The following is a 13140-nucleotide window of genomic DNA, read 5'->3' as shown; positions in this document are numbered from 1 at the left end:
GTCTAGAAACTGTTTCCTGACTCCACCTATTTACCAGCCCTAATGACACATAATTTTTTAGAACTATGTGTAAACCAATGATTTTTTGATGATTTACAAGTCATCAAAACACTGAAGACAACTGGATTTATTTATTAGTATACTTGTAATCTTTAATTATGTCACAATTTATAAATTATCATAGATTTATTCTGTAAATTCATTCTCTTACTTCATTTCAATGAAATCACTAATTACATTGCTATGGTCAAGACTTTCAAATAATTTGTATTTTATTGATAGTAACATCAAATTAGACAATCTTATTTGAGTCATTGTAGATCTTGGATAATTTTTTTGACAATTTCAATTTGGAGAAACTTCATTTTGCTATGAGAGCAGCAACTGGAAGCATCAACAAAAATCTTAAAGTGATATTTGGATTCAGAAACATCTGTAAGTTCTCCATATCATGTTCAAACACTGTAATGGGTCATATATCGTAAATTATCATTATGGAAAATATTACAAAATATTTCCTTTCATTGCCAGTTTATAAAAGTTACATTGCAATTTCAACCATCATTAAAGCAACATCAGATCCATCCAGTAATGTAAAGAACTATATTAGTTTTCACATGTTATATCTAGATCTACATATATACAAAATTTAGAATAACAGGAATTGTTTGATCTTGCAAAATATTCCTCAGCTGCCAAGTGCACCATGGCAAACATTGTTCTAATTCATAAGTACCTCCAGAGCTATGCACTAGAACAGGAAGAGAAGAAAGAAAATGGATGCTTACAAAATTCTATCACATCCATGCTATATGACAGAAAAGGTTTTTCAAGTAATTAATGTGTCTTCTCTAGGATCTAAGCACTAAAATTGTTCCAAGCCTCCTTGCATTGCAAAACCCTGTCTATCACCAATGTCAGCAGTGGCACAATCCCCAAAATCTTTCATTGGCTTATGTTTCAAGGACATTGGGCAAGAGTTGGGGAGAAAAACTTCTCTGGAGAATGTCCTCTAGGAACATTCAGTTAGTGAAAAAGCGCATGTTTAAGGTTACAGGTTGTACTATATCATCATTGAGTACAGAAGCGCAAGCAGCAGTGGCATACATAAGCTCTTTAGTAAATTTATTTCAGTTGTAGTCTTTAGATATGTGGAGGCCTATAAAGGATAAATCTCAAGCAGAGGGCCTCCTTGGCAGTGCTAACCAGTGTATCAAGACTTAAAATATGAGTTATAAATTTTGGAAAGAAGAAAGTAAAATTCTCAATGTCCGAACATGATCATTTGTCTAACAAAATATAATTGTATTGGTGAAAAGGCTATGAGAACTGATTATTTCAATAACCTGTCCAGTTATAAAAACATGTTTTGAAAAGCACTACATAAATACTAACAACAATCAACAAAAAAATAGGGGAAAAATGCCGTTCATAAAAGCAGTAAAGAAAATGAAACCTCATTAAACTTGTGTGAATAAAATAGAGTTACATGAACAAAACTATTTAAAAAAACCTCTAAATGGGATAAAAGGGAACTTGAAATGAATGGACAGGTAAACCATGTTCCTGAATAGAGTACTGGATCATTCTATTTTCAGCTTAGTTAAGCTAGAGCTATGTTCCCAGATTCCTCTTCTCTGCATGGTTCTGAGTTAGAATTGGCCAAAAGAGATGTCTGAATGGGATTTAAGATGTGGAAGTGAAGGAGCAGTTCTTGCTCTCTGAAGCAGATAACAGTTATTTGCAGTGAAACAGATACAGAGGTTTCAATGAATTCCAGCTTGTCCTCCCTCTCTTTTGCTCAATGTCCAGCTTTTCTTTCTAACTGCTGACCATGCTAACATTGGTCCAAATTACCAGACTCCATCAAATTCTCCCCTCCTGGGATGTGTATATTGCCCCTTCTATGATGAGTGGAATTTGTTTCTCCTCACCTTGAAACTGTGCTAGCCTTGTGACTTGCCTTGACTAATAGAATACAGTGGAAGTGATACTGTGCAACCCTGAGTCCAGGCCTTAAGAACCTGTGGCTTCTACCTCTGCAGTAATAGAAGCATGCTGCCATGTTAGAAGGAAGTCCAAGCTATCTAGCTAGAGAGAAAGGCTATATGGAGAAGACTCAAGGCATCCTAGAAACAGTGAGAACTAAGGCTGCAGACATGTGAGAGAGGCCTTCTTGGACCTTCTAGCCCAGCTGCAGCATAGCTCCCAGTTGAATATGGCGACTTAAGCAACCTCAGCCTACACAACACAGAGCAGAAGAGCTGCCCAGCTGAGCCTAGCTAACCCACACAATTGTAAGAAATAATACATTGTTCTTGTTTTAAGCCACTAAGTGTTGTAGTGGCTTCGTTCACAGCAATAGGTAACTGAAACAGAAAGGGAAACTTATACAGTGGTATTCTTTCCCTCACTCCCTTGGGGTCTTGATAAAAACCATTCTAAAGGTCATCTGAAGGACAATTCACTGATAATAGCCAATCCTTTTTTGAAAACTAAAATAATGAGAGGATGCTTGCCCTACCAAATATGGAAACATTTGTAAACTTCACTAATCAGAAAAAGAATAACAGCATCATTTATTGAATGCTCACAGTGTTTTAGGCATTGTTCAAAGTATTGCCATGGCAAATAAATAATGCTATTATTCTTCATGCTTACAGATGAAATTTGGAAAGTAATTTTCTAAGCTTTTATATTAATAATTATAGGGCATCTATGCTAATGCAAAATAATAGAAAAGATACTCAATAAAGCTGCATATACATTAAGTTAGGTCAGGTCGGACTATCAGAGTTCATTAAGATGAATTACATATTTAAGAACATTGGGCCTGTCCATTGTACTGAATGAATAATCATCAGAACTGAAGAGCCTTCAGCCTTCTAAAAAGTCTCCTACGGGACCTAGGACAACCATGACTCTTACCTAAGGGAAAAAGATCAGGAGAAAAGAATGAATACGGGATGTTTCAGTCACTCAGTCATCCTTCTCTGAACAATAGGGTGTAGCAGGGAAACAATCATCAGGGGAGGGTAAAGTAAGGTCTCTGCTTAGCACATAAACTTTGCTTTGGGAGGAAAACCCATCCCTTGGGGCAAAGAGCAGAACTCCTCCAATCATAAATTAAAGCTGAAAAAATCTTTGAGATCAAAGAGCAATTCATTCATTTCACAGATGAAGGAACTCATGCCCAGTGGGTAATGTGATTTGCTCAGGGTCATATATTGGCGCCAGAGCTGTTCCCCAGACCCCAACTCCCACTCTACTCCAGAGTGATTCTTTCCCTGTATCCTTTCCACAGCAACCCACTAGAGAAGCACCTCTCCAGGCCCAACCACTTCATTTTTAGGAACTGACAGCAATTTAAAGAAGGAAGCGAGCAAAGGCAGTGTCTGTCTTGTTCACCTTTTGTGTCAGCACCTGGCACTATTCCTCTCCATAGAACACACTCAAGGAGCATTGATCAAGGGAAGGAAGTGAAACGCATATTAGCCAACAATTATCCTCAACTCTGCTCAGCAAAGGCAAACTATTTATAAAAGTAATTTTGTTGAATATGTCAATCATCTATCACATAAGTATTGATTTCTACGTTAATAAACTGTAAGACAAAATAATCTTATGCTTTGAAACTAAAGATTTGTTTTCCAGCATAATAACATTTTTTCTTTCATAATTAATATAGTCATTAAATAGGAAGAGTTGTTTCTTTTCATTTATCACCAAGAGGGCAAGATACTTACTTATAATTAATGATCAGAATGCTCTGAGGTGGGCAGCCTGCACTTTGCCTGAAGTGTCATTTCATCCGCAGGAATGCGACTCAGTTCATGAATCCACATTCAAACCATATGTTTCTTTCTTTAAAGACACCTGTTCCCAAAAGGCAATGCCAGGATAAAATTAAAATTCAAAAGAGATCAGGATGTATTACTAACGAAAGAGTGCTTCTGGATCATGGGTTTTTACAATATCCTAAACAAAGAAAATTCTCCCTGAAGCCTTCAGACTGGTCAAAGCACATCCCATGTCATAATATTTTCTTCCATAAATAATTCTTAAGCTAAACAACTAATTGTATGCTGCTCCTGTTTTCAGAAATTGTTCTATCTTTGGCATCCCAGTGTCAGTACAGTACAGTCTTAGATACTCCCTAACCTTCCTCAGCATTCTGGCAGAGAGCACCTGTCAGTGTTTCTCCTTAGTGGCACTTGCACAATTTGGCTGGGGAAATTCTTTGTTATTCAGGACTGCTCCATCAACTGCTGTCCACTAGAGGTCTACAGCGTCCCTAGTCATAGAGACAACCAAAAATGTCCTCATTTTTTTGACTTAGAGAGTTCGTACACCAGGCTTCACCTGGGTTCCCCTCCAGCACACCGCGGCCTGGGTGTCTCTCACTGCCATATGTTGGGGCCATTGTAGGGCTCACCTCACTTGTTCCCTGTTTCTCAGGGATTGCTGTCCTTCACTCTCTGATGTCTTGAAGCCACTGTTTCATATATTTTGTTCAGTTTTTTGTTTGTTTCAGGCAAAGCAAAAGTCAGCAGTCAGTTATGTTTTAAGGTTAAGGTAGATATGATTCTGACTTCTTTCGAAAGAGATACAGCTTTGATGGAGATAAGAAAGAAAGGAGACCTAAGGTGCAGGGAGTGTCTGAGTGAGGGAGGGCATTGGGGGTGGAAACAAAGAACAGGAAGGCATTGGACACTAATCTACTCTACCTCCCATTTTTTTCTGGGGATGGCCTGGGAAAAAGAGTGCAGGAAACTCTAGACTCTAGGGTTTTGCCTATGATTCAGCATTTACAATAATAAAGAAGCAGTTCCTCACTCTCTAAGACTACCTGGCTTACGCCACACAAATAGGCAGCTTACGTAGAGCCACCTTCTTTATGACTGGTGCTCTGAAAATTGCCCTTAAGTCTACACCTGCTGATGGGTAGCTCTCTATAAGGCATCCGTATTCCAACATGGAGCTAAGGCCATCAATTCCCACAATAGACGGAATCCATAGGTACCCCTGTGTTCTACATCTTGACCCCCTACCATCTCCTCTCACCATCCTCCTCAGTCTTCTTCAGGTCACAGAATTTGTAACAGTTATCTGACCAAAACCAATCGCTGAAAAATGACTGTCATTCTAACCTACATAGTCGGTTACATTCCATCTTCTTGAAGAATGAGGGAGCTATGTGGATTAGTTTGGGCAAAACTGGCAATTTCAAAAGTAGACTCTTCCAGTGCAGTAAAGAGAGGAGATACTTAATGAGATTTTTAACTAGTTCAGTGCAATTTCCCAATAATAAGAAATATAGTATTATTTCCACATCCAGTGATGTTTTCTTGATAAAGGTACCAGGACCCTGGACTAAATGGTTTGGCAGGCTAGATGGAATACCTTTGGTAAAATAACAGTCACTGATTCATTCATTTCAATGAGGAGATGTGAATCTATTCTAGTGCCTGCCTGCTCATGGTTAAAATGAACCAGTCCGTATCTCTTTATTTGAATAAAAACTAGATGTCTGTCATCTGAATACTAATCCGTGCAAATCTCACAGATGTTATTTGAATGAATGGAAACTGTCAGCCTGGCTCCATTTAAACAGCATGTTGCTTGGACTTTTATGCATGACAGAGCAGGGCTGAAATGTGGCAGGTGTGGATATGCCAGATGACACACTGAGTCAGACCATGCTCGGGGGATGAGTCTGATGATGCAAGTCATTAAGAGGGAGGAAAAAATACCAAATAAATATGTTCTCCTTAAAGCACAGCCTCAATCACTGACTTAGAAGGAAAAAATAAGGTCATGCTTAAGAACTGGGTTGATACAGAAAGTCTGCTAGGAACCGGCATAATGAGTTCTAATCTGCCCTTCACCCAAGGAGAAGAGCAGTGCTTAAGATACTATTTCTATACCAAGTGACTTTATGTGTGGCTTTCTGTGTAAAAGGTAAATGCTACTCTCAAACCTTCTATATACTGTGGTCCAAGTTCATGTCCAGAAATAAAATGTACAGGTACCACTAACTCTTCCTCACATTTTCAGCCATCCTCAACTACAGTCTATGATACTCTTTATCCACAGGGTTCCACTCAGAAATTCCTAAGATAACTACAACCAGGGCATAAAGTACAAAAAAGAATCTCCTTGATGCTTGTAAATTTAGTTTGCTGCTAAAGGCATAGTGTTTGGCAAGCATAAGCCCTTAGTTCTCCAAGTAGCACATAGTATCCAAACCCTTACTGGGTTAGCCCAAGCTAGATTTGCCTCAATTGCTTGCTGAGTACTCTAGTCTGCTATGAGGGCTGCCCTTTTCAATAAGGAGTGTGAACCTGGTTAACTATTTGAAACTGCTCATTTATGGACAGATGGAGCCCTTTCCTCTCTACTCTTAGCTGCAGTCTGGAGCCTGGTTTGGAATAATGTGATGATCTGGAGAATTCTTTATGATGCCTCCCCAGCTTTGCAAGTCAGCACTGCCTAAATCCTCCTACTGCTGTCCACCATATTCCAGACTGGACCACCATTGAGTCAAAGTTTACTCTGGGCATCAGATTGCTAGCTACCCAAACTTGAAGGCAGACTTTAAAGCAAAGGTCCACAGAACTCTGGATGATTCATGGATGAGTTTCAGACAACCTATGAACCCTCAACATTAATTTTATGTATAGATAGTTTGGGGTATATGCAAATGAATTTCCATTTACATTTCAAAGGATTCGTAGCCCAAAAGAAGTTTAAGAACCATAATCCTGGAAGGAAACCTGTTTTTCCTGTCCAGCTTCCTCCTAGTCTTAGTTTCTTCTCTCTACTGACGAGCATGACTGAAATCCCGAAAAGTACAATAAATGAGCCAGAAAGAATTATAACAACTTCAGAGCAGGTTTTACAGGCCAACTACGTCATTCCAAAATGTCTCCTTTAGTCCAGTTTCTTCTTCACATTTCCCACTTGCAGCTAAGAAAAATCAGTAACTGCTATTACTTAATGATACAATATTCTGAGACAGCTCCTTAACGGATGTTTAATGGATTTTCATACAATTAAAACACTTGTTTTCAAATTGCACAAGATACCCGTGGAAGGTATCAATTTCCAAGAATATTCTCTGCCACAAGTTTTTATGTTTCTTTTCCTTTGCTTTGCTGTTCCTGCTGTTTGGATTAACCTATCCTAGTTTAAAGGGGGAAAATAGCCAAACTTAATCGCAGTTGACAATAAAGAACTTGAACACATGCTAATTAGCTTCTTGCTTTGAACAGTCATTCTCATACTGACTCTGTGAGCTTCAGAAACTAAAGCTCTCCTCTCAAATCACAATTCGTAACTTGCCTCAGTTCTTACTGATTTTTTTCCAATTTTTTTTATTATGGCAAAATACACATAATATAAAACTTACGACCTTAACCATTTTTCAATTCTTACTGATTTCTATAAAATAACATTCACAGGTACAACGAAAAGCATACCATTTTTTTATTAAATTTCATTTTTACTTAGACAATAAACCTGTTCATTTCTTTTTATTAGACATTGTTCTTCAATCCATATCCAGCTCTCTCCCACTCCTCCCGGAAACGAAGTTAAGACAGCTCAGCGCTTGGTTGATTTTGCAGGGAAATTACAAGAAAGGAGAAAAACTCTTCTTAAACTGTTCTAAGTTCTTTTTTTTCCTTTCAGTGTTTGATTCTTTATAGTCAGATAGGCACACTATCCACAGAATTGCCAGTAGAAACCAGCAGTAAAAAGAAAATAGAATGCATTGCCAGTTACAATAAGAATGAGGTCAAGGTCTGAAATTCCTTAAAGTAATGCTTTTCGGTTTCATTATATTACAGATTACAGACAATGTATTAAGAAAAAAGATGTGTATCTGAAATCATAATTAATAAACACTGTCTTTTCATTTACTAAGTAACACGTGAATAAATTAAACTTAAAACTACAACTTTCAACCAGCGAATTTCTTTTCAGTTGAGCTAGTTTTGCTGGAGAAAAAATCTCAAAGGTCAGGGTTATTTGGGTGCAAGTGTCAGACTTTCTTTTGCTCTATTTTGTTGTTAACGATTTTTCAAAAGAACAATAAATATATACATGTACATATATATTCTTGAAAGGAACTGCATTCAGCATTTTAGCATGAACACTGTCAGGACAGAGCAAAACGGGGGCTTGTGTGTGAAAGAAGGTAGACAGTGTTGGAGAATGTAGTCTATGGGACTAGCTTTAGAGGTGAGATTTTAAAAAATTAAAAAACAAAACAAACAAACAAAAATAGTTCTAGGGCATCAGATCAGCCTTTTCCCCTTTTCCCCGAGATCCAGCCATAAAAGGCCTCACCCTAAATAAGCCCTGGGAAGAAGAGTACACCTCCCCATTCTCCATTTCCAGCCATGGAATTGTAATCAGGATCATAAATGTCTTCAAGACTGGGCAGCCAACAAAAATAACCGAAACTGTTCTGTATTTAATAACACTTGGTGCTGCGGACTGTGGTAAACCGAAGACTCCACACCTGAAGGCCTTTAAATTTAAAGAAAAATAAGATACCATATTAGCCAAACAAAACACATCCACAGAGTAAACTCAGCTGTGATTCCATCCGTTTTTTCCCTAAGACCTTCTCCTCACTCTCAGATCCAAGTTTCTGATGCAGTTCTCATGGCCTGGGGAGGGGCTCCAACAGAATACGGCTTGATGGGGATCTTGGGAACTGGAGTCAGGGCCTCCTGGGAGAAATGATAAATAAGACGACCATCACGGCCAGTGCCTTATCACCACCTTCCTGTCTCCTGAAAGCCTCGAGCATTAGCCAACCTGCTTCTACTCTTAGTACCACATCTTTTGCTTCTGTCTAGGGCTTTTCTCTGGCCAAATGAGAAACATAGCAATCTCACAGCATTTACCCTATTCTCTTGGCCTTAAAGCAAGCATGGAACTATTTTTGTGGGTTTTCTCACAGTTGCATTTTAAATAGTTAGAGATGAAATGTGATAAAGATAAAATGTGACTTACAGAATGTATATGTATAGCAAATCACTACAATGTACAATTTAAGTATCTTACAATTTTATTTGTCGATTATACCTCAACAAGGCTGAGAAGAAAATATATGAATGAATAAAAATGTGACAAAAGATTGCTTATGACATACCTAGTTTGTCTGTTTTCTCATTCTACCACTTCAACTCTAGCAGAAAAGATAAAGATGACATAGGCGATGAGGGCAGGTTTATGTAGTAAAATTGGCCTTGTGTTCAGAAGAATCCTGAAGCATAAGACCATATGGGGCATAGTCTCTTGAGAGGAAGCTGAATGGGGAAAGGGGTTTGTTTTGGGAGATGATGGAAAATATTCTAAGAATCTGAGACTAGCCCTGGGGCTGTGAGAGAACAAGGTAGGAAAGAGAACAGCAGCTGCCTTAGTGGCTTATATGCTTACTCTCCCTGCACTTTTCTGTAAACTTTTCCCTCCTGTTTCCATAGAATCTACATTAAGAGATAGTGAGAGAATGAGCAATGGATGAGATGATTTTGAGAAAGCGCAAGCAGAAAGGAAAGACACAAGGGTGAGAAGATCTTAGACTAGAGTGGATAGAAGGAAGCGGGCAGCCTGAGCCTAGGGAGCTATGTCTGCGTGGCCATTCTCATGAATGGGAGATCCATCATCTGTTTGGGCCGAAGTCCACTGTTGCTGATGTCAACCAAGGAAATCTTTCATGGTCTCTTACCTGTATTCAAGGTGGGTACTCTGTAAACATCATAATAGTGATGTGAACTAAGCACTTCCAAAGAAATGTCCATGGTTAGCCACTATTTTAGCAATGGTTTCATCCTACTTCCTGCCTTAATAGCATAGCTCCAGTTGTCATATAATTCTAGACTCAAACAACTGAAAATAACATTTGAAATATTCATTTGGTTTCAAACACAAGGCTGTGTGTGTGTTTATTCTGGAAGGTTTATGTTACTGAATTCAAGCAGAGAATTTTTCTGTACTCCTTTAAAAAAACAACCAAATAACTGAGACTAACCAAAAGGTAAAACTCTGTTAACCCACAAACAAATGAATCCAGGAAAATAAAGAAAAAGAAGTAGCCGTTGGTCTGTAGTATTCATTTTTGTAAAACCAACCAAAAGTATTAACTGTCACCTGTGAGCTTCACTACTTCAACAGGAAAAAAGGAAGTCAACATCTCAGACTGACAATTTTTCCTGGACGCCTCTCTTAGCAATTTTTAACTTGGTTGGCACAAATGTTTTCTACCAATTAAAATTGTGCAATATTTGCACAGATTAAAATATTCCAAGAAACTACATATTTGTGGAAAAATAAAGTTAAGAGTTGGTTTTTCTAAGTGCTTAATTTAAGAATGTCTTAAGTAGGCCTAACCACTAAATACTCATTTTTAAAATATAATAAACATTCTAAATTATTATTTTGGGGCATTGATAATGAAGACCTAGGAATTTCTCCATTATCAAAACAAAACATATAAAACACTTCCTAATAGTTTACTACCTCATAATTTTACAAGCCTGAGACTTTCTAAAATTTATTAACGTCATTTCCTGTTGACTTACTACAAGTTGGTCTTTGGATCGTCTACAAGTTCAAGGCATTGGAAACACAAGAAGCATCACCCTGATTTAGGTAATGAAATTTCATTATCAAGTGGCAACGTAAATAAAACAAAGAGCAAAGGACATGAGAAATAGATCATTCACATAAGAAGAAATCCAAGTGGACAATTAACATATGAAAAAAAGTAACGTAACTCATAATTCTTAAAAGCATGAGGCTCTAGACTCAGACTATCTAGATTCAAATCTAGGCTATCACTTCCTGGCTGTGTGACCATGGACAAGTCACTGATCTCTCTATGCCTTAGTTTCATGTGCAAAGCGAAGATGATCAGATATCCTACCTCACAGAAGGAGAGAATTCATTGAAAGGATTTAGCAAATAATTGCCATGGTGTATGCACTCACTCTGTGTTGGCCATTATTACTATTATTAGAAAGTAGACAACCTCATTAGTCATCAGGAAACCACAAATTAAAGTAAGATTTCACTTTACCATATTAGAGTGGCAAAATTTTATAAAGGGATTGATAGTATCCAGTGTTGTCAAGAGAACAAAGAAAGTGGTACACATATATATACAATTAGTGGGAATACATATTGGTTTTGCCTTTCCGGATGGCAATTCAGGATGAAGGAGGGAAGCGGGTCGTAGGAGACAAGAGAGGCAAAATATGCAGATGAAGCACTCCCAAACTCCTCTGACGAGGTGACATTTTTTCATCTTCATCATCATCATTTGTGACACTCTAGTCTTTGCAAGGCATTTACTGAAGTTGCTCATTTAGGTATTTTATTTGACAAACCAAGATAAGATCAAAAGAAACTGAATACACAAAGATACTCCCTATTTGTGTGAATGCTCTTTTCTAATCCAATGACAGACAACACTTTGCTTTCACTAAGTCCCCATAGATGTTTAAATAGAGTCTCTATGTAATGAAACAACCATATGCGACCTATTGGCACTTTACTGTAAATAGTCTTTGATATATAATACTTAATCTACATTTTTTTCTTTTTCTCTTCCTCTCTTCTTTTTCTGTTAGGAAATGTTCCTAAGGCTTCATTCTTCTAACCTGAATCAGACTAACTTTATATATTATGGTGGGGAAATTTCCTCATCCACAGTCTTTAAAAAAAATAAAATAGAACATAAAATAAACTATTAAGTAGCAGCCATGGCATAATGGAAGAAAACTAGTGCAGTCAAAAAGCCTGAGTTGTGCCATTTTGAGACCTCAGGCAATTCTCTTAACCTGGCTGAGACTCAATTTTCTCATCTGCAAAGAATAAGAATACTGTGGTTTACTGAAAATTGTAATATGGGAAGAAACATAACACCCCCAAATTGCTGTTTCGTTAATTTTTGAAACAACTTTCTCCTCAGTTTCTATGACAATAGAGATAACGACCTTGCAAAGCCCTCCCTTGATCTCATCCCAGTCTAACAAGGACAAGACCTTCTCTGGATCAGTGCTAAAATGAGGTCCTCTGGTATTCAATATTATCATTATTGTAGGGGAGGACTAGGAGGAAAGAGAGGGTTGAAAGAGGGGAGAGGGTAGACTTTAAAGGGGATCAAAGTTCTTTCTCTCCATTTGACCTTTATTGAGAGAAACAAAGGGATTATAAATCAAGCCAGAGTTATCAGTTCTCTCTTTACTGCCTTCAGAAGAATAAAATCAAGAGAGACCTAAAAGGGACGATGAGATAAAAAGCCTGGAAGTGGAAGATGGAAGAAAGCTCAGGCCTACATCTACTTTAGACCTTAATGTAGCATAAAAATAATCCCTCAGATCTTGGATATGGGGAAACAGGAAGGGAGCGTGAGCAGGTGCAGTGATTGAGGATTTCCTGTGTCTTATTCTTGATGTTCTAAGCATGGTCCCAAGTGACTAAAGGGCATTTGAGATTTTGAGATTGAGGATGTGGCTCTAACTTGCTCAATACAAAGGTTCAAGCTTTGAAGTCACACAACATCTGTAATTGGCTCCCTCCTTGCTTTCCTCTTTGCTTCTTCCTTCCAACACACACACACACAATACTACATTTCCACATGCACTTCCTGTGATAATCTTTAACTCCTTTGGTCTTAATGTAGGTTAGGACTCTGGGGACAATGCCTAGAGGCCTGGTCTTTCACTACTTGGGGTCTCCTAGATATGGGACAACCTGTTTTAGCAGAATTTGGGGCTTTAGGAACAGAGCTTTGGGTATTATTTTTACTTCTATGATCAATATCACCTCTCTGGTGATTTGGTGTGCAATTAGAGTCCCCAAAAGGACACTCCCTCCTAGAATTTTTGCTTCATTGGGTATTACAAGTGTCTATAAAGATTGCTAAGTTTCTAAAGGCTTATTTCTCAAACCAGGAAGTTCTACAAGCAACTCAAAGTAAGCGTTCCACAGAATCTCTGCATTCCCAAGGATTTATTCTGAGTAACCGTGGGGAACAGTATGGGAAGTACAGGGAGTGCTCATTTGGATCATTAAAAGTGACAAATGTCCATCATTACTTGCTGTCATGGGTTGATGCAATCT

General features: G+C 38.0%; 1 long non-coding RNA gene across 3 annotated transcripts in view; it reads right to left on the bottom strand.

The window, feature by feature from the left end:
• LOC111768758 (uncharacterized) overlaps nucleotides 1-13140 on the bottom strand; it is a 350610-nt gene that overhangs the window by 303689 nt on the left and 33781 nt on the right. For 2 of the 3 annotated variants that reach the window (XR_011428299.1, XR_011428300.1), the window contains exon 3: nucleotides 3747-3876. This is a non-coding gene — a long non-coding RNA (uncharacterized lncRNA). Of the gene's footprint in view, nucleotides 1-3746; nucleotides 3877-8604; nucleotides 8742-13140 lie in introns of those variants that run through there. The other variant, XR_002801248.2, reaches the window with a different exon arrangement.

This window comes from Equus caballus, chromosome 18 (genome assembly GCF_041296265.1).
Source record: "Equus caballus isolate H_3958 breed thoroughbred chromosome 18, TB-T2T, whole genome shotgun sequence".
NCBI classification, from domain to species: Eukaryota; Metazoa; Chordata; class Mammalia; order Perissodactyla; family Equidae; genus Equus; species Equus caballus.
Note: the sequence above shows the minus strand (reverse complement) of the source record. Positions and strands in the feature narration are given on the sequence as shown.